This window comes from Arachis ipaensis, chromosome B2, assembly GCF_059453495.1.
Source record: "Arachis ipaensis isolate K30076 ecotype BB chromosome B2, ASM5945349v1, whole genome shotgun sequence".
In the NCBI taxonomy this organism is placed as follows: domain Eukaryota; kingdom Viridiplantae; phylum Streptophyta; class Magnoliopsida; order Fabales; family Fabaceae; genus Arachis; species Arachis ipaensis.
In genome coordinates this window covers 110801011-110828264 of record NC_142437.1, presented here as the reverse complement: position 1 = coordinate 110828264, position 27254 = coordinate 110801011, and the positions used below count along the sequence as shown (strand labels likewise).

The 27254-nt window shown below is 33.3% G+C and overlaps 1 pseudogene; it reads right to left on the bottom strand.

Annotated features, from left to right (window-relative positions):
• Nucleotides 1-22423: 22423 nt before the first annotated feature.
• LOC107627697 (receptor-like protein 7) lies at nucleotides 22424-24504 on the bottom strand (annotated as a pseudogene).
• Nucleotides 24505-27254: the final 2750 nt, after the last annotated feature.

Below are 27254 nucleotides of genomic sequence, written 5' to 3'. Positions count from 1 at the left end.
ATAATTATTTAGGATTATAATTGTATGTGATACAATTTAATCATATTTATTTGGAATAGGTATAAGTAACAACTTGACAACCAAGGTACTCATTCACGATTCTAAATAATTTTATTAGAAATATAGATTTCTTATTTACTTTCATATTTTAAATTTTTAAATATGTCCATCTTTCGTATGGCATACTTGAAAGTAATAAATTGGCTATACATTGAGAATTGTTCTTATGTATGAAAGAGTTATCATGGACATGATAATTCTATTGAAATAATATTGTCCAATAAAATTAGTGATGGAATAGTCAGTACTTGTGAAGTATCTAAAATATTATTTTACTATAATATGGGTTGTTTTGACAACCATGAATTCTAATTTTAAAAGCATATACTCACTATTTATTACTGAACATCTTGAGAAAATGTATGGTGCTCAAAGTAAGATAGTATGACTATCAAAGATTTTATTTAAACTAGTGGGAGTATTGAAAAATATATTTTGAATTAAATACTTTAGAAGTTGGAATGCTATTAGGCAAATGGCTTTAGCGAGAATTGTTCTTGCAAGCATTTTTGGATATTTATTTTGTTACAAACAAAATTTTCCTTAATATGATTAAGGTTTGTGATCTTTTTAGAAAAATTCAACATGAGTATTGAGGATGCGAATCAAAATTGTTCTTAAGGGTTGGTTTGACCAATAATAAAAATATTGAGTATTTTTATTATAAGAGTTTAAAGTAAAATCTCTAATATCTAATTGATATTCTATTGAATAGAGAATGAGATTCTCTTCATGCATAAATACTAGTACTCTATGTACTCCATTATGTTTAAGAAACATGAAATTTGATTTAGTTGAATATCACTATTTGTTAAATATTTAGACTACGTTTTAGAAATATTGCTAAATTAACAAATTTGTTACCAAATCAATTTTTTTACCCATATGAGATATGAAAAAGGCATAAGCTGAAACTCAAGAACATTAGAGTTTGGAGATGTCTTATATGTGTTAAGAGATTGCACAATAATAGAATTGATATTAGGTCCGATAAATGAGATTTATTGGTTATCCTAAAGAAATAATGAGATTATTTTTATCACTCTTCTTATGACAAAGTGTTTGTGATAAGAAGTTAAACTCTTTTTTAGAAAAGGGATTCCATCATAAAGAAAGAGTGGGAGTACAATTACTTTTATTAGAACTCAATAGAAGATATACTTTCTCCTGAAAGGATAAAAGGTTTGATCGTCAAACTAACTTTTTGAAAAAGTAGCCTATTATATAAATGATACAATTCTATAAAGATAGATCTAATGGTTACTTAAATTTTTTTTCAATAAGGATTGTCCTTAAAATAAAATTATGCACTATTGTAGTGGGATATTTCATGTTTTGAGAAAATGTGATATTTATTATGCACTAAGCGTATTTTGCAAAAGGTCAAGCACATGTGCTCAAGAGCAAACGTGTTTAAGGTCAAAAGAGTTTTGATAAACACAAATGTGCATTGAACAATTACACACATGATTGATTGGCTCTAGTGCAAGTGGGAGATTATTGAGATAATAGTGTGCCCAAGATCCAATCCATCATGATTGGCTCTCGTGCAAGTGGGAGATTGTTGGGAATAAGTAGTATGACCACAATCCAATCAATCACGTGTCAAATAATTTGTTATTATTATTATTATATTAAAATATTAATATAATAAGGTCCTTGATTAAATTTAGAGATTTATCATTGTGATAGTGATCATAATATTGAGAGATAAATCTTTTATAATTTAATCTAAATTGTTCTTGGTCATAAGATTATTAAAAAGGACATTAATAATCCGGAAAGACCAATATATATATATATATATATATATATATATATATATATATATATATATATATATATATATATATATATATATATATATATATATAGTGTCTTCATTGGATGAAGATTAATAGATCTCATTTATTAAATTATATATATAGATGGTGCATATAGAGATATGACCATTGAACTGACTCACTTTGAGAATTCCTAATGGTTATAATTACCATATATTTGTCAATAGGATATTCTCAAGATGAACATAGTAATAGAGTTTCCTTTGACCTGCGACTATCATAGTAATTAACAATGTATTTATTATACTTTGATTCCGGACATCTAATATCCTAGGGTGCTAGTTGAATGGATATTGGGTATGATTTAAATACTTGTAGAATTAATGATTAGTCAATAAGGAATCCGTCAACTCTCGGTAAAGAGTTTGAGCTCTGATTATAATGACTGAGATGAATAAAACCTTGGCCAAGGGGATTGAATGAATGAAGAAATGAGTTTCTTAGGTCATTCACAATTCATTATAATAATGGTAACAAGTTAGAGTTTGACAATTAAACCATACTCTAAAGGTTAACCAAGAGCTGGAAAGATGGAAGGAATTATACTTTGTTCTTCTAAGATTCTTAGTAAAAATATGTTACTTCATACTATCGGGTCGTTGAGGAGTGTTGCTAGACGCCAACCTTGATTAGTAAATTTAGTATGACTAATTTACTACCCGCTTGGTATTGAACCTATGGGGTCACACACTAACGAGTGTTCTAATCTTTGCTACAAAATTATTTAATTATTATTTTGATTTGATCAAATAAATAATTATATTAATTCAAAATAGAATATTATTATATTCTTTGCTAGCACCAAGAATATAATAATAATATGATAATTGAGAATATTAAATGAGATTTGAGAATAATTAGTTATTCTATTTCTGAATTTGAATTATAAATTTGGATAAGATCCAAATCGATTATGTTTTAAATTGTTATGATATGATTCATAAAATTTAAAGGATTCAGATTTGGAATTTAAAGATATGATTTAAATTTGAATTGAGAATCAAATTTAAAATCAGTAACAAATCTCATACTATATATATGTATGCCAAGAGTAGAGGAATGTGAAAGAGATGAGAATAAAACACAAGGGTTTTATTCCTTTGCCTCTACACACATAAATGTATGTGAGCCTAATTCTTGGAGAAGAATTTTATGGCGTGCAAAGAGTTGCAAGAGATTTCTCAATTTAGATCAAATGTCCATTGGTCAAGGAGTTGACAGCAAAGATTGGTCTCGGTGTGGATACGCATAGCGTCTTCGTACTATCGAAGGAGAAAAAGATTTTTACGAGCGTACTCAGGTATTTAGATCTGATCTACTATATATTTATTATTGGAATAAAGTTTAAGCACAAAATAGATCTTTAAGAATTACTTTATTTTCTTCCGCTGCGTGTGTTATGAACACGTAGTAATCCTTCACATTTATACTCTTTTTTTCAAGTCATTTATTGTTTCTATTTACTTATTGCTTAAGTCATTTACATTTCATGTTTCTACTATCAATTATTCCTAATCAAACTATGAATTGTCTTGCTAAAATACTTAATCAACCATTGCTTGTTTAATTCCTTAATCTTCGTGGGATTAACATTCATTCGCCGTGAGTTTATTACTTGGTACGACCCAATACACTTGTCGGTAGTTATGCGAGATTGTAAAAATCATGTATCATTAATTACAATATTAATATTTTTTTCAAATTATAGGTAATAAAAATTTAAAGAAAATAAAAATATAAATTAAAAAATAATTAGTAAAAATTTGAATCTAAATAAAAAAACTAAAAAAATATGTATATAATAATAACATAATTTTTATGTGAATAATATTATAAGATTATTTTTTAATTATATTTAATTATAAATTTAATGTATTTTTTAATTTTATAAATTTAGTTGAATTATATTATTTTATTAATTTTATTTTTTATAGAATAAAAAGGTAGAGAATGAAAAAGAAAAGAGAGAGAAAAATAAAGAAGAAGGAGAAGAAGAAGGAGAGAGTTTGTTAATTTTGATAGAAAAATTTTTATTTTAATTATCAATCGAGCTATACATCCAAGTCTTTTGGCAACCAAGTCCAACCAAGTTGGCGCAAAATAAACAAAAACTACTTTCATTACACCAACGTGTACACACGCGCTTCACTAACGCAAACATATCATTCTTCGTCTTCATATTCCTTCTTCTTCTTCGCGTTATTCCTTCTTCATCTTCGCATTCCTCCTTCTTCGTCTTCGCATTCCTCCTTCTTCGCATGTTTTCTCTCAATCGTCATTCTTTTATTGCTACTGTTATTGCTGCATTTTTTCTTTTCCTCCTTAATTTAATTGAGGTTCATATGGATTCAGAAATGAATTCGATGAGTTTTTGTTGATAATTGAGTCTTTTTTATTGCTGATTTAAAACTGAACTAATTTCGGTTCATTTGTGTATTAATTGAGATTCACCTGTACTGCTGATAAGTATTGACTAAATTTTTTATTTCTTAAGTAATTTCGGTTCGTTTCTTAGTTTATTTGAGGTTCATTTGGATCCAAAAATAGATTCGATGTGTTTTTGTTGATGATTGAGTTTTTTGACTACTTGTTCAAAACTGAACTAATTTCGGTTCATTTGTGTGTTAATTGAGATTCACTTGATGCTACTGTTAAGTATTGACCAAAATTTTCATTCCTTAAATAATTTCGGTTTATTTCTTAGTTTAATTGAGGTTCATTTGGATCCAAAAATTGATTGGATGTGTTTTTGTTGATGATTGAGTCTTTTTGACTACCTGTTCAAAACTAAACTAATTTTAGTTTATTTGTGTGTTAATTGAGGTTCACTTGATGCTGCTGTTAAGTATTGACCAAGTTTTTTATTCTTTGAATAATTTCGGTTCATTTCTTAGGTTATTTGAGGTTCACTTGGATCCATAAATGAATTCGATGTGTTTTTATTGATGATTGAGTCTTTTTGACTGCATGTTCAAAACTGAACTAATTAAATGGATGGAGTGGAATCTAATGCAATTGAATAAAGTGATAATGAATAATTTCATTCTTCTTTGTTAAAAAATTTGGTCAATACTTATCAACAATATCAAGTAGACTTCAATTAATACACAAATAAACCGAAATTAGTTCAGTTTTGAACAAGTAGTCAAAAAGACTTAATCATCAACAAAAATATATTGAATTCATTTTTGGATCTAAATGAACCTCAATTAAACTAAGAAATGAACCGAAATTACTTAAGGAATAAAAAATTTGGTCAATATTTATCAGTAGCATCAAGTGAACCTCAATTAACACACAAATGAACCGAAATAAACTAAAAAATAAACCAAAATTATTTAATGATGGCACCAGAGAAAATCAAAATCAATAAAGATGTTAGCAAAATGTTAGTGTTGTTGGTGATGATGATAACAAAAGAGAAGAACCTTACGTGCGCGAATTTGAAAGAAGAAAAAAAAAAAAAAAGAGGAGGAGGAGGAGGAGGAGGAAACGGAGAATGAGAAGGAGAAGAAAACAAAGAAGAAGGCGCGTGATTTAAAAAGCGGTTATAACAACTTAGTTTATTTGGTTAAGTATTTTGTTTGGATATAGAGATTTATTCTTTAATTATAATGAAAGAATATTTCATGATACATTTTGATTTATCAAATTAATAATACATAATAGATTTTAGTCACTCAATTAATTATATGTTAAATAATTTTATCCTAAATTTTCTTCATCATTGGACTGAATACAATTACTCCTTAGTTAACTATATATTTGCCTAGAACACTTAAAGCCCCAACAATTGGATAAAAATAATATTTATTCATTTATTATTATTATTTTTAATTTTCTTTTGTATTTTTTAACTTTACTTTTTTTAAATATAAAATAAATATAACTGGTTACCCAAATATACAAATTAAACCAAACATACTGCAACGGAGAAAAAAGAAATTAATCCTACACAATCTGAATAGAGACAAAAAAAAATTCATTTTAGATTCATTTTATCCTAAATTTGATCCGATTACCCTGTTACATTGCATTAAACTTAAATGAGCACCAATTTAAATCGGTCGCTAACAATTTTTACATTAAAAAAATTAATCTTTTATAATTTTTTTGACAATTTGTCTGAAAAATAATAAAATTGATGAAGTAATAATAGTAAAAATATTATTAAAAAAATATATAAGTAAACTATAATAGAATAAAATTTAAATATTTTAACAAAAATTATTGTTATTATTATTATTATTATTTTAATATAGATGTTATATTAATTGCATTTAGTTGTTATTTTATAACTAAAATAGGTAATAATATTGTAAAAAAAGAAAATGCATAATACAATATTGTTTTTTTTTTTAAGCAAGATAAACAAAACCCAATAACATAATTATTAATGCTTAGTGCAAACTAAAACCAAAAACAAAACACACAAAAACATGATTGTTGTAAAATAAATATAAAATAAAAAGTATAAGTAGAAGACTCTAATACCACAATTACTATCTCAATATAATAAAGATGATTAATATATTTACTAATATTATATATAAAGAGTGAGAGAGAAAAATATTCAAAAATACTTGTAAAATAAAGTAAAAGAGAGACTTGTATTAGTAATATAAAGAGATAGAGAAGATTTTATTGCTTGTGTGTGTATTATGGCTCATGTATATGCCCCTATTTATACATGTATGGGGGTTTATTTTCAACGTTCATTTAAGTTCATTCTTTTTTGAGAATGTGAGCTCCACATAGGAAATGGGATCCACGTCCCATTCTTATCACAACACTCCCCCTTGGATGTCCATTTAGGAATATGCCTCGTTAAAACCTTACTAAAGAAAAACCCAATGAGAAAAAACTTTAGTGAAGGAAAAAGAGTACAATATCCTTTGTGATGGGGACTGCCTCATTAAAAACCTTGTCAAGAAAAACCCAATGGGAAAAAACTTGACCAAGGAAAAAAGAATACAGTCTCCCCCTCTTGTCGACATCATTTAATGTCTCGAAATCGGCGCATCCCAATCTCATGTACCAATCTTTCAAAGGAAAATTTTGAGAGTGACTTTGTGAATAAATCTGCCAGATTGTCACTTGAGCGGATCTGTTAGACATCAATTGTCCATAGATTTTGAAGATCATGAGTGAAGAAGAATTTGGGAGAAATATGCTTTGTTCTATCACCTTTGATGTATCCACCTTTAAGTTGAACAATGCATGCTGTATTATCTTCAAACAGGACAGTTGGAGCTATCTTATGATCAATCAGTCCACATGATGACAGAATATATTGGATCAAACTCCTGAGCCAAAAACACTCGCGACTTGCTTCATGAATCGCTAGTATTTCGGCATGATTAGAGGATGTTGCAGCAATCATTTGTTTCGTGGACCTCCATGATATAACTGTTCCACCATATGTAAATAGGTATCCTGTTTGAGATCTCCCTTTATGTGGATCAGACAAGTAGTCAGCATCTGCATAGCCAACTAGTCGTGACTTGGATCCATAAGGATAAAACAATCCCATATCAACCGTTCCATGAAGATATTGAAAGATTTGCTTGATTCCACTCCAATGTCTTCTGGTTGGAGAGGAACTATACCTTGCTAGTAAATTCACAGCAAATGATATATCGGGTCGTGTATTATTAGCAAGATACATTAACGCTCCAATGGCACTAAGATATGGTACTTCAGGACCAAGGATATCTTCATTCTCTTCTTTAGGACGGAATTGATCCTTCTCCACATCCAAAGATCTTACGATCATTGGAGTACTCAAGGGATGTGACTTATCCATATAAAATCTTTTCAAGATCTTTTCTGTGTATGTCGCTTGATGAATAAAGATCCCATTTTTTTGTATGCTTGATCTGCAGGCCGAGACAAAATTTAGTCTTTCCAAGATCTTTCATCTCAAACTCTTCTTTTAGAGTTTTTTAATTTTTGGAATCTCTTCAAGAGTTCCAATGATATTTAAATCATCAACGTACACAGCAATTATAATGAATCCAAATGTAGTTTTCTTTATGAAAACACAGGGGCAGATATCATCATTCTTGAATTCGTTTTTGGCCAGATACTCAATAAGACGATTATACCACATTCGTCCAGATTGCTTTAGACCATATAAAGATCTTTATAATTTGACTGAGTATAACCCCTATGAATATTCATTGGATGGTTTAGACATCTTTAGTCCTTCAGGGACTTTCATATAGATATTCCGATCTAATGAGCCGTATAAATAGGTTGTTACCGCATCCATTAAATGCATATGTAGTTTATGATATGCAGATAAACTGACCAAATAACACAATGTTATCGCATCCTCTACAGGGGAATACGTTTCTTCATAATCTATACCAGACCTTTGTGAAAAACCTTGTGCCACAAGTCGGGCTTTATAGCGCACAACTTCATTTTTCTCATTTTGTTTTCTCACAAATACCCATCGGTATCCAACAGGTTTTACATCTTCTGGTGTACGGATTACAGGTCCAAAGACTTCACGTTTTGCAAGTGAGTCTAACTCAGCCTTCATGGCTTCTTTCTATTTTGGCCAATCATTCCTTTGTCGACATTCTTTGACTGATCTTGGCTCAAGATCCTTATATTCATGCATGATATTTAACGCCACATTATATGCAAATATTTCATTGACAATTATCTTATTTCGGTCCCATTTCTCTCTTGTAAAGACATAATTTATCGAGATCTTGTCATTTTCACAATTTTCAGGTATCTAAACGTCTTCTGGCGTTAACACTATATCAGAATTTTGGACAACTGCAGATGTCTCTACTATGTCTTTTCCAACAGGAATAGTATTTACCTCTTTTCTTTTTCGAGGATTTTTGTCTTTGGAACCTACAGGCTTGCCACGCTTCTGGCGTGTATTTGCCTCTGTGGCAATTTGTCCAACTGGGACATCAATTCGAATTGGGGCATTTTTCGTCGGTATATACGACTTGGTTATCCTCTTTGCATCGAAAAATGTATCAGGCAATTCATTTGCTATTCTTTGCAAATGTATAATCTTTTGAACTTCTAGTTCACATTGCCCTGATCGAGGATCTAAATGCATCAATGATGATGCATTTCAATTAATTTTCTTTTCAGGAAACTTATTCTCTCCCCCTAATAATGTTGGAAATTTTGATTCATCAAAATGACAATCCGTAAACCGAGATTTAAATACATCTCCATTTTGTATCTCAAGATACCTCACTATAGAGGGAGAATCATATCCAACATATATTCCCAATTTTCTTTGGGGTCCCATTTTGGTGCGATTAGGTGGTGCAATAAAAACATATGTCACACACCCAAATATTCTTAAATGGGAAATATTTGGCTGTTGGCCAAAAGCTAATTGCATAGGAGAGAACTGATGGTAACTCATTGGCCTTAAATGAATAAGTGCTGCGGCATGTAAAATAGCATGCCCCAAACCGAGGTTGGGAGATTTGTTCTCATAAGTAAGGGTCTAGCAATTAATTGGAGGCGTTTAATAAGTGATTCTGCTAACCCATTTTGTGTGTGAACATAAGCTACTAGATGTTCAACACTTATTCTATTAGCCATACAATAAGCATCAAAATCTTGGGAAGTAAATTCACCAGCATTATCAAGACGAATTGCTTTGATTGGATTTTCTGGAAATTGTGCTTTTAATAGAATAATTTGAGGCAGCAATCTCGCAAACGCCAGGTTGCGAGAAGACAATAAGCACACATGTGACTATCTCAAGATGCGTCTATTAGGACCATAAAATATCTAAAAGATCCACATGGTGGATGGATAGGTCCACATATATCGCCTTGAATCCTTTCTAGAAATTTAGGGGACTCAAATCCAATCTTTACTGGTGATGGCCTTAAATTTAACTTCCCTTGAGAACATGCAGCACAACAAAATTCACTAGATTTAAGAATCTTCTGGTTCTTTAGTGAATGTCCATGGGAGTTTTCAATAATTCTCCGCATCATGGTTGTTTCCGGATGACTCAATCGCTCGTGCCAAGTTATGAATTCATTTGGGCTAGTAAACTTCTGGTTTACAGTGTCATGTGATTCAATTGCACTAATCTTGGTATAATATAACCCAAATGAAAGTGAGGACAACTTTTCTAATATAACCTTTTTATTTGAATCATGAGTTGATACATAAGTACTCATGACTTCCCTCATTCATAGTCTCAATATGATATCCATTTCGGCGAATATCTTTGAAACTCAATAAGTTTCTCAAAGACTTAGTAGACAATAGTGCATTATTTATTATGAATTTTGTTCCTCCAGGAAACAAAATTATAGCTCTTCCAGAGCCTTCTATCATATTTTCTGAGCCAATAATGGTATTAGCATATTCTTCTTTTGGCACAAGATGGGTAAATAATATCACTTTTGAGAATGGTGTGCGAACTTGCACTATCCGCAAGGCATATATCTTCATTATATATCCTTGTCATTTTCTTCAAAGACAAATAATAATAATAATAAAATGAGTAGTATGCACAGTTAAATTGAATATTTGATCGGAATTATTTTTCTAAAAAATACTGTACATAAAAATAATATCATATACTAAAATTTTATTTTAAAAACTTGGCACATTTAATGATTTCAAAAATCATGAACATTAATATTTCATTATTTATATACATCATATTTGAAACTTAAATACATACAAAATAAAACTTAACAATAAGTTTCTTATATTATTTATTTACATGAATACTTAACAATCCCTCATATTAAACTATTCCATCATTGATCAAATGACCAATATTTCCTTCAGGATCCTCAAAGAAATCAGATACATCATAATGAGTGGTGGAATTTTCAGCATCATTTGAAACAAAATTTGTTTCCTTTCCTTTGTCATCCTTTTTCAAAGATGTCTGGTAAAGATCAACTATGTACCTTGGGGTACGGCAGGTACGCGACCAATGACCCTTTCCACCACAACAGAAACACTTATCCTCTGTTGATTTATTTTTTCAATATTTCTTTCTTTATCCCACTTTTGGTGAGATCCTTTCTTTTGAACATAATTCCTTTTCCTTCCATAATTTTTCTTGTTATTAAAACCTTGCCATTTACCTCTTCTGGAGTAATGATTTGCCGCATTTACTTCAGGAAATGGGGCGGCACCAGCTGGGCGCGCTTCGTGATTCTTTAAGAGCAACTCATTGTTACGTTTAGCAACAAGAAGGCAAAAAATTAGCTCAGAATATTTTTTAAATCCTTTTTCTCGATACTGCTGCTGCAGGAGCACATTCGAGGCATGGAAGGTTGAGAAAGTTTTCTCCAACATATCATTATCAGTTATCTTTTCCCCACATAATTTCATTCGTGAGGTGATTCGAAACATTGCAGAATTATATTCATTTATAGATTTAAAATCCTGTATGTAAGACCCATAATTTTCAAAAAAATATTATTATGAGTTAATTTCAATTCATTTATAAATTAAAGACTTTATTTTAAAAATTATTTTACTAGAAGTAATTAAATCAAGTTTTGACAATCAAATTAGAAATTTTACTTAATTTTATAGTTATTGAATACTTTTCTATATTTAAATTATACAGCTTAACAGTTGCAAAAGAATAAGAATTTCATACGATTTAGTTAAATAATTGAGATTCTAAAATTTAATACTTTAATTTTATAAACAAAGAAAATTAATTATATTATCCTTAATTTTAAATTAAAATATTTGATTAAAAGTTAATTAGTAAATTAATAATCAAATAACATTTTCAAAATAATTTTAATAGATTAAATTAGGTTTTAAACTAATACTCTATACCCCTAATTTTATTAAAATTACCTAAACTATCATAATCCTAACCTTCTAACCCACCGTCATTCCCTTCCCCCAAACCTAATACCTAAACTACTTCAGGGAACAAGGAACAATACAGAAGAGAGAAAGAAAGGAAAATAGAAAGGGGAAATGGGAAAAAGAAAGAAAGAAAGAAACGTTGAGGGAGAGAGGGAGAAACGAAACAGAGTTAGAGAAGAGAGAAGAGGGGGACGGCTAGCGCTGGTGGCCCGGGCTGCTCGCCGCCATCGCTCGTTAGCACCGACGCGGAGGAGAGAGCCGAGAGGAGAAGAGGGGAAGAAGGCGCACCGGCGTTGTTGGGTCTCGCCGCTGCCGCCACCGTCGCGTCCTCACCGAACCTTGGAGGAAGACCACGCCGTTAAGCCGCTTCACCGCCGAACATGTCCAACCGTGTCACCGCCGTCGGATCTGTCATCGCGCCGCCGAGGAAGAAAAGAGGAAGGCCCGTGAGAGAGGGAGAGCGTCAGGAGAGAGGAGGAGCCCGCGGGAGAGGAGCTTGTTGCCGCCGCTGCCATGGCTTCCTTGCCGTCGCCGTGGTTGGGTAGTCACCGGAGGGAGCCGTCGCTGTCAGCGCCGCCGTCGGGGTTACCGCCGCCTCTGCCGCCGGAGAACACCTCTGCCGCCACTGAGATCTGCTGCCGGTAAGGTTTTAAGTTGGTTTTTGCTTTCTTTGAATTTCCGGGAGCTTAATCATCGCTGTATGTTTGTTTCAGTCGCCGTTGCCGGAGTTCTGGTCGCCGCTGCCGTTCGAGGTGGCTGCCGGAGCTGCCGCTAAACCAATTCAGCGACTGCCGCTGTTTCATTTTCTTAGTTCGGTAAGTATTTACGTTTCGGAAAGCCGTGTTAATATTCTGTTATGTTTGGTTATAAACTCTGAGATTCTGGTAACGTAGGGTTGTGTTTTGAGCATTGCATGTTGCTTTTAAGTTGCTGTGAGTGCTGCAAAAGTGATCAGGGACTGAGTTTGCGGTTGCTGTTGGTTTCGGGTTAAGAGAAATGGTTTCGTTGACGCATTTTAAGTTATGGTTTCGACGAGTCGAGGTAGGGGTTTTTCTTAAAATCTAATTTATATTACAGAGTTGTGATAAATAGATATTAATGTGAGAGAACATATGCCTGTGATTATAATTGTCTTCTAAATGTGGTTGTTTGCTGGACTGAATGACTGATTGCTTGACTGCTTGAGTAGTTTGTGATTGCTGAAAAGAAATTAGTTTGAAAGGTTATTTAGTTGATTATTATGAGAAATGGCTTTTCTTGGTTTTGAAGCTATTTTTGATGATGTAAAGGAATTGGCTTTGGAAATGGTTTAATTTTGAGTTAGTGACTTTATAAATGACTTAGTATTTGAGCTGATCTGATTTTAAAAAGAGATTTATTATGGGCACTGATTCGCTTGAAAATTATTTGATATTGAAACTAGCCGAATCTTGGAAAATGATTGAGGTTTTGGAAAGGTTTGAGAAATGTTTGAATGGGACCCGAAAAGGGTGGCAGAATCCGAGTTTTAGAGGAGATGCTGCCGAAATTTTATAAAATTAGAAGTTTCATTTGAAGTAGTTATTTTAAAAGGTTTAATTTTAAACATTAAATGATGATTTAAGAATACTTCATTTATCAAAGGAAAAATTATGTTTTGGATTGAGAATTGTTAGTGAACAAAATGGAAAGAAGGATGATGCGGATTGATTTGAAATATGATTTTTGAATGAATTTAGAAATGGATATGGATTGACGAATGATGATAATATTGAGAATGGCTTAGATATTGATGAATGATGAATGAATTATTTATATGGCTTATGAATTTGAAATATCTGAGATACGAGGTTCCCTGGATTAAGTGCCGTGGCTTGCCACCACGTGTACCAGGTTGAAAACTCGATACTCTGTTGACCCTACGACGTAAGTGTGACCGGGCACTATATAAATTCCCGGGAATGTTACCCCCATTGAGTAATATTGATTATTTGAGAAAAATCTATGCATAGACTCTTGGGGATGCACGTCGGGGGACAGTCTAAGGACAATTCAGACTTGTCGGGTTGGCTGGATAACCGACAGATGAGCCTCATCAGCCATAGGACAGGCATGCATCATATGCATTTGTATGCTTTGCTTGGGTTTGAACTTGTTTTGGTTTGCCTAATTGCTAAACTGTTCTTAACTGCTACTTGAACACTTTGCTGTAATTGCTACCTACTTGTGCTTTCCTTGTTTGTCTTGCCTGTGTTTGTCCTGGTGTGCTACATTTAAGAATGAACTTTGGTGCTGAATTAATGACTGTGTTGTTTGATTGTGTGGTTGGGTTCTGATTGAGATTTGCTTATGAGAAAAGAAAGACTTTGAATTTCTGAAAATGTTAAACATTGCCTCTTTGAAAAGGTTTTAAACGATTAGCTATTGAATTTTAGAAGTATTTATAAGACAATGATAATCACAGAATCTGAAAACAGTTTTCTTATTGAATATCTTCTTATGACAACTTTGAAACTCTGTGGTGAGACCGTGTGGTTAGGTTCTCACCCCCCTACAGCTTTACTTTTTCAGGAACAGGATGAAGAAGCGTTGAGAAGAGTTATACTGCGTTTGGTTGATATGTTGTTGTATTAATTAGATTATTTTATTCCCTCGTCTTTGTTATTACAAATTTGTAAGAGGGATAGGAATTGTATGTTCTATATGTATATTATATTATGGGTTATTATGTAAGGAGTCTTGTATATGAATCTATGCCTGTTTGTATTTTTATTAAGATAAAGTATTTATTTCCGGTTTTTAAGGAAATCAGCGATACAGTGTCGAGTCACAGGCTCCTATTTTAGTATTTAGTATGTAAAGTAGTCGTAATACTCCTTGCTATCAGAGTAGCGCAGCCGGAAGCGTGATTTCTGATAGTGAGGGTGTTACATTATGGTATCAGAGCGGTCTTTCCTGTAGAGCCTGAGGAATTGATCGATTATGCTTCAATTGCATACTCTGAGAGTCTGTCATGTAGTAGGTCTTGTTTGAATAACGAGAATTAGAACTTTATGCACATGACGGTCTATTGATTAATGCCATTAGTCTTGCATTGCATAATTCCTGGTATTAAGTTTGGCCGGCTTAACACTAGTGAATTATGTATATGTAAGCACTAATGGGTTATTATAGACGATATGCGTGTCATAGATAACGCGAGTCGCGAGTTTTGGGAACGCTAGAAACTAAGTTCTAGATATTATTTCCGTTTCGACGTATAATCCTTATTCGTGCTTGACGTCACCTCTTTCTTTATCAATTGTATTGGAATCTCTAGTTCTTAATTTCTTTCTTGAAATGTATTTTAGATATTTTCTACCATATCTTGTCATTCAGATATATCTTTGCTTGATTATGTTCCTAATTGTTGCTTGAGTCTTTAAAGAACATTCAACTGACACTGCTCGTAAATTTAGTATTTATTGGTTTGATCTTGAATTAGTTTTGGTGCAATGCATAATCCTTGATTCCTAAGTCATTTGAAATCTTAAGAGTCGCAATTCGTAGTAAACTAATTATACGATTTAGTTCTTCTGTTTCGTGTTTTGCAACTATTGTGTGTCCTACTCGGATTACAATCTTTGGTTTTGTGTTTCTTCATAAAAAGATGATAAAAACCGACCTTGTTTTGATAAAATGTATCAATTCTAGTAGTTTTCTTCTACAACTCTTATCTTAGAATCTCTTTTGAAAATAGTTTTATTTTAGTTCTTTTTCTGTTTGATTCTGATTGTAACCATTATTTGAATTCTGAATATGACAACCTTTGATTTTATAAATACTCCCCTACAAAAAAAAAAAAAAAAAGAATAATTTCTTTATATAGCTACAAGTACTACTTAGTCTTTATTTATCTTTCCAAGAATACTTTACCTTAGATTTACTCATTTAAACATAATTTGGTCCATTTTCAATTGAAATTTGTACGCATATATATATTTACTTAACTATGTACTTGCGTATTCTTCAAACTTCCTGAAACAAGACTTTTGCTTTTATTTCAGTTAATTTTCATTTGACAAACTTCACTTAATTTATTTTTAATTTGAATTTGGTTAGTATGACACATTGTCTATGCAATTATTGTTCTTTTAAAAGTATTGGGCTCATACCCTTCCATTTAGGAACAAACCAATTCCTTTTTTAAGCTTTTTACTTCTTTAAATGATATAATTGATTTTGTTTTTGAAATTATTCTTTTACTGTTATGAACATCATTATTAATTTTAGTTTTTCTTTTTTTGTGAATCTCATACTCGTCTGAATCATCCTGAAATTTGTCTCAATCTAGTGCACCGTTTATCTTCTTATTTGTCTTTGTTTAGTCAAAGGTTCTTTCTCAAAAATTTATTATTGATTGAGTTGTCTTTCCTTACGAGTCTTGTATTCTTTTAGATCGATTGGAAGCTTGTTCGATATCTCATGCCTCATGGGTCTTGTTTGAACTCCCTTGATTTAAGATCCTTATCTGTGTTAGGTGTTATTTTTACCTTTATCAGTTGCATTGGAAATCTTTGATTCAATGCCTTTCTTGAGATACGGTTTACTTATCTGTCAAATTGTATTCCCGACTATCCCCTGGATTTTTGATGTTATGGTTTTCAATTTTGCGTTCTTTTATACGAAATTTGTACTCTAACTTAACTGGAACTTGCTTCAATCAATATATTATCCTTCTTCTTGTTGACCCTAGTAAAATTTTCTGATTTAGATTCTCTCCTTAAGCTATGATTTGGTATCTTACCTTTATGCTTTGCATCGTATGCGTATTCTTCTCTGAACATGCGATTAGCTATTCCATAGATTCTTGATATCATAGCTTTAAGTTCTGTATTCTTCTACTTAACCGATGTAATTTATCGATGAAATCTGAATCTATTTTGCCGTAATATATCCTATCTTATAAAGTCCTCTTGTAATTCTTGTTTTGGATCTTCAAAGTAATTTTGGTCAGGTTTTCCTCTTACCTAAATATTTTTAAGTTTCTTGAAAGAATATTTTTGCTCATAGCTCAATTAAGTTTATTTTATAAATTTTGCATATTTTGTTTTAATTTGAATTGTTTTAAAGCAAAATCTTATTTAAAACATTTCATATTTCTTTTGAGATAGTGAATTCATTCCTTTTTGAGATTCTCCATTCTTCGTTAACGCTACCGATGACTTCTAGTATTCTTTTTGACCCAGCTCAAATATGGTTTAAATAAATGCACCGTTCTTCCTCTTGATTGTTCCTACCGGAGTTTAGATTCAAATTCCTTCTTAAGATTGCCAAACTAATTTTCTTTTTGACACTCTTTATCCCTTATACATCCCTAATTACTTGTGATTTCAACAAATTCTTTCAAACTCTAGCGGATTTTGTCCTTGTCACTTGTCCTTTTTCTAAGATTTAATATCCTTCTGATTAAACTCAAAAATTGTTTTAACGTCACGTGCGACCTTTAGGTATAGTAGAATGATGCGTTGATTCTTTTAGAAGAGATTTATGAATATGGAAGATGAAGCGGTAATACGTCAACATAGTCTTTAATCATTTTTTTCTATGAAATCTCATACTTGTTCGACTCAGCTTGAATATGTTTTAAACTAATGCGCTGATTTTCTTTTTATTGATCCTATTGAATTTCTTTGATCCAAATGTTATCCTTGAAATTGTCAATTGATTTCTTTCTAGCAAACTTTGTTGTTTGAGCATCCTTATTTACCTGCAATTGTATTTATTCTTTCAAATTCTCGCGAATGCGGTCCTTGTCGCTTTTCTTTCCTTTCTAAAGTCTATTATCTTTTTGAGTATACTCGAGACTAATTTTGGCATCTTGTGCGACTGTTAGACTTAGTAGACGACATATTAGCTCTTTAGGACACGTTTGGTGAACGCAAAAGGTGAAACTTGTAAGTGTATGACGTTACAGGGAGTTGTAAAATCTTGTTTTACGTAAAAGAATTCTGTTGATGTGGCAATTATGACCAATAGTAAGGTTTGCAAGGTATTTGACAAACTTGAGAATCTTTGGATGAGTTGCACAATGAAGTACGGTTAAAAATGGTGGAGATAAGTTATGTTGAAGTTTCAATGGCTGAATCTCTAAAGTTGATGTAAGATTAGTAAGCGAACATTAAGCATTTCATTTTAACCCTGGCTTGCTTTATAACCTTTTGCCGCCTTGCTTTACCATCACATGTTTGAGACATATTACCTTGTACATCAAGCCTATCTTGTAACTTTTGTTTCGCATAACACTTATACCCTCTATACCTATATGCCATATGAAAGTTCTGATATTTGAAACTATATGTATATATATACTGAGAACTTTTTGCCTTTTCCTTAAACAAGTTCAAAAGTGAAGTAATATGAAATCTCTATTATTTTGTATCAATTTTCGAGGACGAAAATTTTTATAAGGTGGGTAGGATGTAAGACCCATAATTTTCAAAAAAATATTATTATGAGTTAATTTCAATTCATTTATAAATTAAAGACTTTATTTTAAAAATTATTTTACTAGAAGTAATTAAATCAAGTTTTGACAATCAAATTAGAAATTTTACTTAATTTTATAGTTATTGAATACTTTTCTATATTTAAATTATACAGCTTAACAGTTGCAAAAGAATAAGAATTTCATACGATTTAGTTAAATAATTGAGATTCTAAAATTTAATACTTTAATTTTATAAACAAAGAAAATTAATTATATTATCCTTAATTTTAAATTAAAATATTTGATTAAAAGTTAATTAGTAAATTAATAATCAAATAACATTTTCAAAATAATTTTAATAGATTAAATTAGGTTTTAAACTAATACTCTATACCCCTAATTTTATTAAAATTACCTAAACTATCATAATCCTAACCTTCTAACCCACCGTCATTCCCTTCCCCCAAACCTAATACCTAAACTACTTCAGGGAACAAGGAACAATACAGAAGAGAGAAAGAAAGGAAAATAGAAAGGGGAAATGGGAAAAAGAAAGAAAGAAAGAAACGTTGAGGGAGAGAGGGAGAAACGAAACAGAGTTAGAGAAGAGAGAAGAGGGGGACGGCTAGCGCTGGTGGCCCGGGCTGCTCGCCGCCATCGCTCGTTAGCACCGACGCGGAGGAGAGAGCCGAGAGGAGAAGAGGGGAAGAAGGCGCACCGGCGTTGTTGGGTCTCGCCGCTGCCGCCACCGTCGCGTCCTCACCGAACCTTGGAGGAAGACCACGCCGTTAAGCCACTTCACCGCCGAACATGTCCAACCGTGTCACCGCCGTCGGATCTGTCATCGCGCCGCCGAGGAAGAAAAGAGGAAGGCCCGTGAGAGAGGGAGAGCGTCAGGAGAGAGGAGGAGCCCGCGGGAGAGGAGCTTGTTGCCGCCGCTGCCATGGCTTCCTTGCCGTCGCCGTGGTTGGGTAGTCACCGGAGGGAGCCGTCGCTGTCAGCGCCGCCGTCGGGGTTACCGCCGCCTCTGCCGCCGGAGAACACCTCTGCCGCCACTGAGATCTGCTGCCGGTAAGGTTTTAAGTTGGTTTTTGCTTTCTTTGAATTTCCGGGAGCTTAATCATCGCTGTATGTTTGTTTCAGTCGCCGTTGCCGGAGTTCTGGTCGCCGCTGCCGTTCGAGGTGGCTGCCGGAGCTGCCGCTAAACCAATTCAGCGACTGCCGCTGTTTCATTTTCTTAGTTCGGTAAGTATTTACGTTTCGGAAAGCCGTGTTAATATTCTGTTATGTTTGGTTATAAACTCTGAGATTCTGGTAACGTAGGGTTGTGTTTTGAGCATTGCATGTTGCTTTTAAGTTGCTGTGAGTGCTGCAAAAGTGATCAGGGACTGAGTTTGCGGTTGCTGTTGGTTTCGGGTTAAGAGAAATGGTTTCGTTGACGCATTTTAAGTTATGGTTTCGACGAGTCGAGGTAGGGATTTTTCTTAAAATCTAATTTATATTACAGAGTTGTGATAAATAGATATTAATGTGAGAGAACATATGCCTGTGATTATAATTGTCTTCTAAATGTGGTTGTTTGCTGGACTGAATGACTGATTGCTTGACTGCTTGAGTAGTTTGTGATTGCTGAAAAGAAATTAGTTTGAAAGGTTATTTAGTTGATTATTATGAGAAATGGCTTTTCTTGGTTTTGAAGCTATTTTTGATGATGTAAAGGAATTGGCTTTGGAAATGGTTTAATTTTGAGTTAGTGACTTTATAAATGACTTAGTATTTGAGCTGATCTGATTTTAAAAAGAGATTTATTATGGGCACTGATTCGCTTGAAAATTATTTGATATTGAAACTAGCCGAATCTTGGAAAATGATTGAGGTTTTGGAAAGGTTTGAGAAATGTTTGGATGGGACCCGAAAAGGGTGGCAGAATCCGAGTTTTAGAGGAGATGCTGCCGAAATTTTATAAAATTAGAAGTTTCATTTGAAGTAGTTATTTTAAAAGGTTTAATTTTAAACATTAAATGATGATTTAAGAATACTTCATTTATCAAAGGAAAAATTATGTTTTGGATTGAGAATTGTTAGTGAACAAAATGGAAAGAAGGATGATGCGGATTGATTTGAAATATGATTTTTGAATGAATTTAGAAATGGATATGGATTGACGAATGATGATAATATTGAGAATGGCTTAGATATTGATGAATGATGAATGAATTATTTATATGGCTTATGAATTTGAAATATCTGAGATACGAGGTTCCCTGGATTAAGTGCCGTGGCTTGCCACCACGTGTACCAGGTTGAAAACTCGATACTCTGTTGACCCTACGACGTAAGTGTGACCGGGCACTATATAAATTCCCGGGAATGTTACCCCCATTGAGTAATATTGATTATTTGAGAAAAAGCTATGCATAGACTCTTGGGGATGCACGTCGGGGGACAGTCTAAGGACAATTCAGACTTGTCGGGTTGGCTGGATAACCGACAGATGAGCCTCATCAGCCATAGGACAGGCATGCATCATATGCATTTGTATGCTTTGCTTGGGTTTGAACTTGTTTTGGTTTGCCTAATTGCTAAACTGTTCTTAACTGCTACTTGAACACTTTGCTGTAATTGCTACCTACTTGTGCTTTCCTTGTTTGTCTTGCCTGTGTTTGTCCTGGTGTGCTACATTTAAGAATGAACTTTGGTGCTGAATTAATGACTGTGTTGTTTGATTGTGTGGTTGGGTTCTGATTGAGATTTGCTTATGAGAAAAGAAAGACTTTGAATTTCTGAAAATGTTAAACATTGCCTCTTTGAAAAGGTTTTAAACGATTAGCTATTGAATTTTAGAAGTATTTATAAGACAATGATAATCACAGAATCTGAAAACAGTTTTCTTATTGAATATCTTCTTATGACAACTTTGAAACTCCGTGGTGAGACCGTGTGGTTAGGTTCTCACCCCCCTACAGCTTTACTTTTTCAGGAACCGGATGAAGAAGCGTTGAGAAGAGTTATACTGCGTTTGGTTGATATGTTGTTGTATTAATTAGATTATTTTATTCCCTCGTCTTTGTTATTACAAATTTGTAAGAGGGATAGGAATTGTATGTTCTATATGTATATTATATTATGGGTTATTATGTAAGGAGTCTTGTATATGAATCTATGCCTGTTTGTATTTTTATTAAGATAAAGTATTTATTTCCGGTTTTTAAGGAAATCAGCGATACAGTGTCGAGTCACAGGCTCCTATTTTAGTATTTAGTATGTAAAGTAGTCGTAATACTCCTTGCTATCAGAGTAGCGCAGCCGGAAGCGTGATTTCTGATAGTGAGGGTGTTACACTGTAGACGCAAGTGCGTCCATTCATATCGGACTTGAGGAAGTATCACCGTCTTTTGATGATTATACATTTCTTTAAGGTCTTTCCACAGATCTGCAGGATCTTTTAATGTGAGGTATTCATTTTTCAATCCTTCGTCAAGATGACGACGAAGGAAAATCATGGCTTTGGCTTTATCCTTCTGGGATGCATTATTTTCAACCTTAATGGTATCTCTAACATCCATTGAATCAAGATGCATTTCAGCATCTAGTATCCATGATAAATAGTTGTTTTCAGATATATCAAGAGCATTAAATTCAAGATGAGAGAGTTTCGACATAATGAAAATTGTTACCTGGGTCTTCCTAAAAAGTTGATCAGAGTCTTGTGCTAATAACGTGTTGTAAAATAAATATAAAATAAAAAGTATAAGTAGAAGATTCTAGTACCACAATTACTATCTCAATATAATAAAGATGATTAATATATTTATTAATATTATATATAAAGAGTGAGAGAGAAAAATATTCAAAAATACTTGTAAAATAAAGTAAAAGAGAGACTTGTATTAATAATATAAAGAGATAGAGAAGATTTTATTGCTTGTGTGTGTATTATGGCTCAGGTATGTGCCCCCTATTTATACATGTATAGAGGGTTTATTTTCAACGTTCATTTAAGTTTATTCTTTCTTGGGAATGTGAGCTCCATATAGAAAATAGGCATCCACGTCTCATTCTTATCACAACAATGATAATTTAATAGCACAATACATATCCAAAAGTTGAGAATGAAAACAAGTAAAAAGTAAAACTATTACATATCCCACACATTTTTTTCATGCATCAATGGCATCATCATCAACAGTTATTAGATACTAAATAGTGACTAATTCCTCCTCCATACCAGAACTTTGTAACTTTGGCCTCCATGCCTTTCAAAGTCATGAGTTAGTTGAGGAAATATCCGGCAAAGAATTTTGTCCAGAAATTGACAATAGCGCATCCTCCATCTCTTCCAAAACAAGAGGGATCCAAAGACAATTCCAAGCCCAAAAACCAATCCCATTTTTGCACTCACAAGATTCCAATGAACTTCACAAGCTAGGCTTCCACATTGTGGCATTTCAGGTGGTGGCAGTGCATGCATTCCATGATTTAGACTTTTGGTTAGTGGGGGTCCATACAACCCATCATTTCCTTCAAATGAACTTGCTTCAAATGACTGCAGCTGAGTACCTGTTGGGATCTTACCTGTCAGATGATTAAAGGAGAGGTTCAGATATGATAGGAAGTTCAAATTGGCAAGCTCTGTGGGAATTTCTCCTTCCAATGAGTTCATTGACAGGTCTAATGACTCAAGCTGATTCAAATTCCCTATAGAAGATGGAATTTGACCTGAAAGAGCATTGTGTGACAAGTTAAGCAAATGTAGTGCTTTGAAATCCATTAACTCCTTTGGTATTGGCCCTTCAAATTGATTGTATGAGAAATCAATTAAAGTGAAGATTGTTAGGATTTTAACTAACTCTATTTCTTGACCCTTGCTTATGACCATTACTGAATCCTGAACATCTGTAGTGCGAAGTTGAAAATCAAGATGTTCTGCCTTAGATTGAGCTTCTCCCTCATTAGACATCATGACTTTTCAATTTGTGAACCATATTCCAGGTAGTTTACCACTAAAGCAATTAAAGGCCACATCAACAATTTGAATCATTTTCCAAACTCCACTCTCTTTTTCACATCTCATTGGGCCATGGAATTCATTGTTCCGCAAGATTAGGATGTGAAGTGCAGATATATTTCTTAGAAAGCAAGGAAAGCCCCCAGTTATCTTGTTTCTTCCAATGTCTAATACATCTAAGGAATCACAATGTGCCAGAGAATTTGGAAGTGGCCCTGCTAATTGATTCCCATTGAAAACAATAGTCCTTAGAGAACAAGAACTCGGAAATGTATTAGGAATATGGCCTGTCAGGTTGTTACTCCCTAGATTCAATATCCAAAGGGTCTCACCTATCTTCATTAAACAATGGGGAAGTTCTCCAGATATTTTGTTATGAGAAAGGTCAAGAACTTCAAGCATTGAAGCATTACACAAGGAATGAGGGATGCTGCCATGAAAACTATTGTTTGCGAGAGAAAGATAAAGTGAACGAGACATGTAATAACCAATGTTTACCGGGATAACAGAGCTAAAATTGTTGCTTGAGAAGTCCACAATGGAAGCAAGTTGAAGAAAATCTCGGATTGGCCCTTGCAGTTGATTGTGCAAATTATGAGTAAGGTTTTCAAAATTAGTTAGAGAATTGTGAGAGACATTAAGAATGGAAAGCCCATCTAGTCTCCAAATCCAGTTGGGTACTATTCCTTGAATCTGGTTATATGAGAGATACATATCATATAATCCAGATTGGTATTTCAAGAAAGCAGGGAAAGTTTTCAAGTTGCAGAATGCCAAGTTTAGAATTCTTAACGGTGGAAAGATGGAAAGCAGAACATTTGTAACAATCACATTATCTATCATGTTGAATGAAAGGTCTAACATAGATAAGTTTCTGTTTAGAGCAAGTGCATCTATCAGCATTGGCCCACTAAACTTGTTTGAGGAAAGATCAAGTTCATGAAGTCCACTAAATTGGATAGATAGAGGCATTGGTCCCGACAATTTATTCTTGCTTAAACGGAGATGAACAAGCCCTCTAGGTTGGAAGATAGTTGGTGGTATAGTCCCTGATAGATTATTGCAACTTAAATAAGGAAGTATAGATTTGAGGAAAACACATGTGTGGACTCTTCCAATTTACTGAACTGGTTGTTGGAAAGGTCAACCACTTGCAACGATGGGATCATGAAAAGAGATGAAGGGATGATGCCACTAATTGAATTGTGACTCAAGTTAATAATGGAAAGATTTTGCATTCCTTCAAAAAGAGCAGATGATGGAATTGCACCTACAAAGTTGTTATGTGATTGTTACCTGATTATTTCTTTATCAATAATAGGTTTACCATTGTAATTATTTTTTAGTGAGAGTACATAAAAAGTACATAGTATATAAGGTGTAATAACTTAACAAATATTTTTTAAGGGGATTTTTCATTCTCTCCAACAATGAGAAGAACTTATTTCTCTCCCTCTCTTAATCCCTTCTGGTTCATCAAACCATCAACATCACAGCTTGAACAGCTTAGTGCATGAGATTTTCTTCATGGTGTGGTGAGCGTGGAGAGCAACCAAGCTGTGAATCAAATTATTAAAAAAAAAGTTGTGAATTGAGATCAATCCAATTTTGCCATTTTCTTTCTATCCCTAATTTTTCTTTCGACATTTTCTTTCCCCCATTCTTACCTCTTCCTTCAAACTCATCCAATAGAGTTTGATGAGATGCTATTTCGCAAGATTCTTTCTTGGTGAACATAGATGTTCCGATCAACGAATTTGAAGGAGAAGATCTGAATCCCTATCACTCTGTGATTTATTGATTTCTCAAAATGGCAAACATGGCAAACAGATTCTCCCATTGCAGAGGTCGTGGAGCTATTGGCTTGCTCTCATTGCAACAAGCAAGGCCACATAGAAGATGTATGCTATAAGAAGCATGGGTACTCCTCCCATTTCTATCAATGGCAGCAACATAACACCACCATCAATCATGTGATCACTGAGGGGCATGACTCAGTGACAAATAATTCCAGCTCAATTGTCTCCAAGAGAACACTAGAATATCAAGATCTGGATTCACTCCAGAGCAAAGATTTGCCTTGTTAGAGTTGATCAAAGATAAAAGTGTGCAGCAACAACCTCATAATGCAAATCAAATTTTGACTAATTCCTTTCAAACTTCCACTCCAGGTAAAACCATTGCATTATATTTTAATGCGAGAATTATGAGCATTATCACTCCAAAATCTGCACTATGGGTCATTGATTCGGGTGCAACAGATCATGTGACTTTTGACTTAAAAGATTTTGCAAATTTTCAAAATATTGATCCAATCAATGTGATATTGCCAAATGGGACCAAAACTGTTAGCACCATCATTGGCACAATCACATTCTCTAAAAAAAATTTTCTCAAAAATGTTTTATACATTCCTTCTTTTGATTTTAATCTGATATCTGTGTCAAAGTTAACCTCAAACTTACATTGTCAACTGTTAATCAATGATAAGTGTTGTGAGATACAAGATATATCCACATAAAAAATTATTGGCATTGCTGAGTGTATAGAAGGGTTATATACAATGAGTAGAGAACCAGAATTCTCTCACTTTCCCCCTCTTCCAACAAAGCAAGCTTCATTGGCGGCAACTACGACTACTACTCATCCCACTACACCTTCACACAGTGAGTACAACAACATTTGGCATCTTAGATTAGGACACATACCCATGCATAAATTGATTTTTCTGAAGAAGTGTTATCCTTTTATAGATTGTATTGCTTCAAAATTTTCTTGTGATTCATGTCATTTTGCAAAACAAAAGAAATTATCTTTTAATCTTAGTACAACTAAAATAAAAGATTGTTTTGACTTAGTTCATATGGATATCTGGGGTCCTATTTCTGTCCCTTCCAATGAAGGACATATGTATTTTTTGACTGTGGTGGATGGCAAGAGCAAATTCACTTAGATTTTTTTTATGAAAACCAAATCTGAAGCATCACAATTGGTTATTAATTTTGTGAATTTTGTCAGAGTACAATTTGAAAAACAAGTTAAGTGTATAAGGACCGACAATGGGCCAGAGTTCACTCTAAAATCCTTTTTTGCATCAACTGGAATTTTACACCAAACTTCTTGTGTAGAAACACCAGAGCAAAACGGGATTGTAGAGAGAAAACACCAGCATATTTTAGGTGTTGCTAGAGCACTGTTATTTCAATCAGAAATTCCACATTGTTTTTGGTAATACGCAGTTGCTCACGCCATTCACCTAATTAATAGGCTGCCCAGCACTAACCTGGATAATGCTAGTCCTTATAAGCTTTTGTATGGTAACTTACCTGACCTTTCATATTTAAGAGTACTTGGTTCTCTTGCATATGCCTCCACATTAACAAATTCAAGAACAAAATTAGACTCAAGAGCCAGAAAAACAGTTTTTCTTGGTTTTAAATTAGGAACAAAGGGTTTTCGACTTATTGATTTAAAATCAAAGGAAATTTTCATATCCAGAAATGTAGTTTTTTATGAAACTCATTTTCTATTTTTACATTCCACTAGCACTGACATTTCTGTGGTACCCATTTGTACTCCACAATGCATTGATCTTTTTCAATATGATACACCATCCACACATCATTTGCAATCACCCACATATACCACACTCATAGATTTAAATGAACATTTTTCAAGCTCAATGCACTCACCAATTTTCTCACACACCATTGCACCCATTACCGCACCACACACTAACAATGCACCTGCATCACAACACTCTGACATCACACATGACTGCATTACTAGAAAGTCTAAAAGAGTCAAGAAACCGCATGCTTATTTAAAGGACTATCATTGTATGACAACCCACACAGCTCACTCTAGCAACGTTGCCAACTCTAACTCTTTATATCCTATCTCACAACACTTATCATATGATAAACTAACCCCAAAATATAAGTCACTTTCTCTAGCCATCACCTCAAATCAAGAACCTAGCACTTATGAGGAAGCTGCTGCACATGAATGTTGGAGAAAGACAATACAAGAT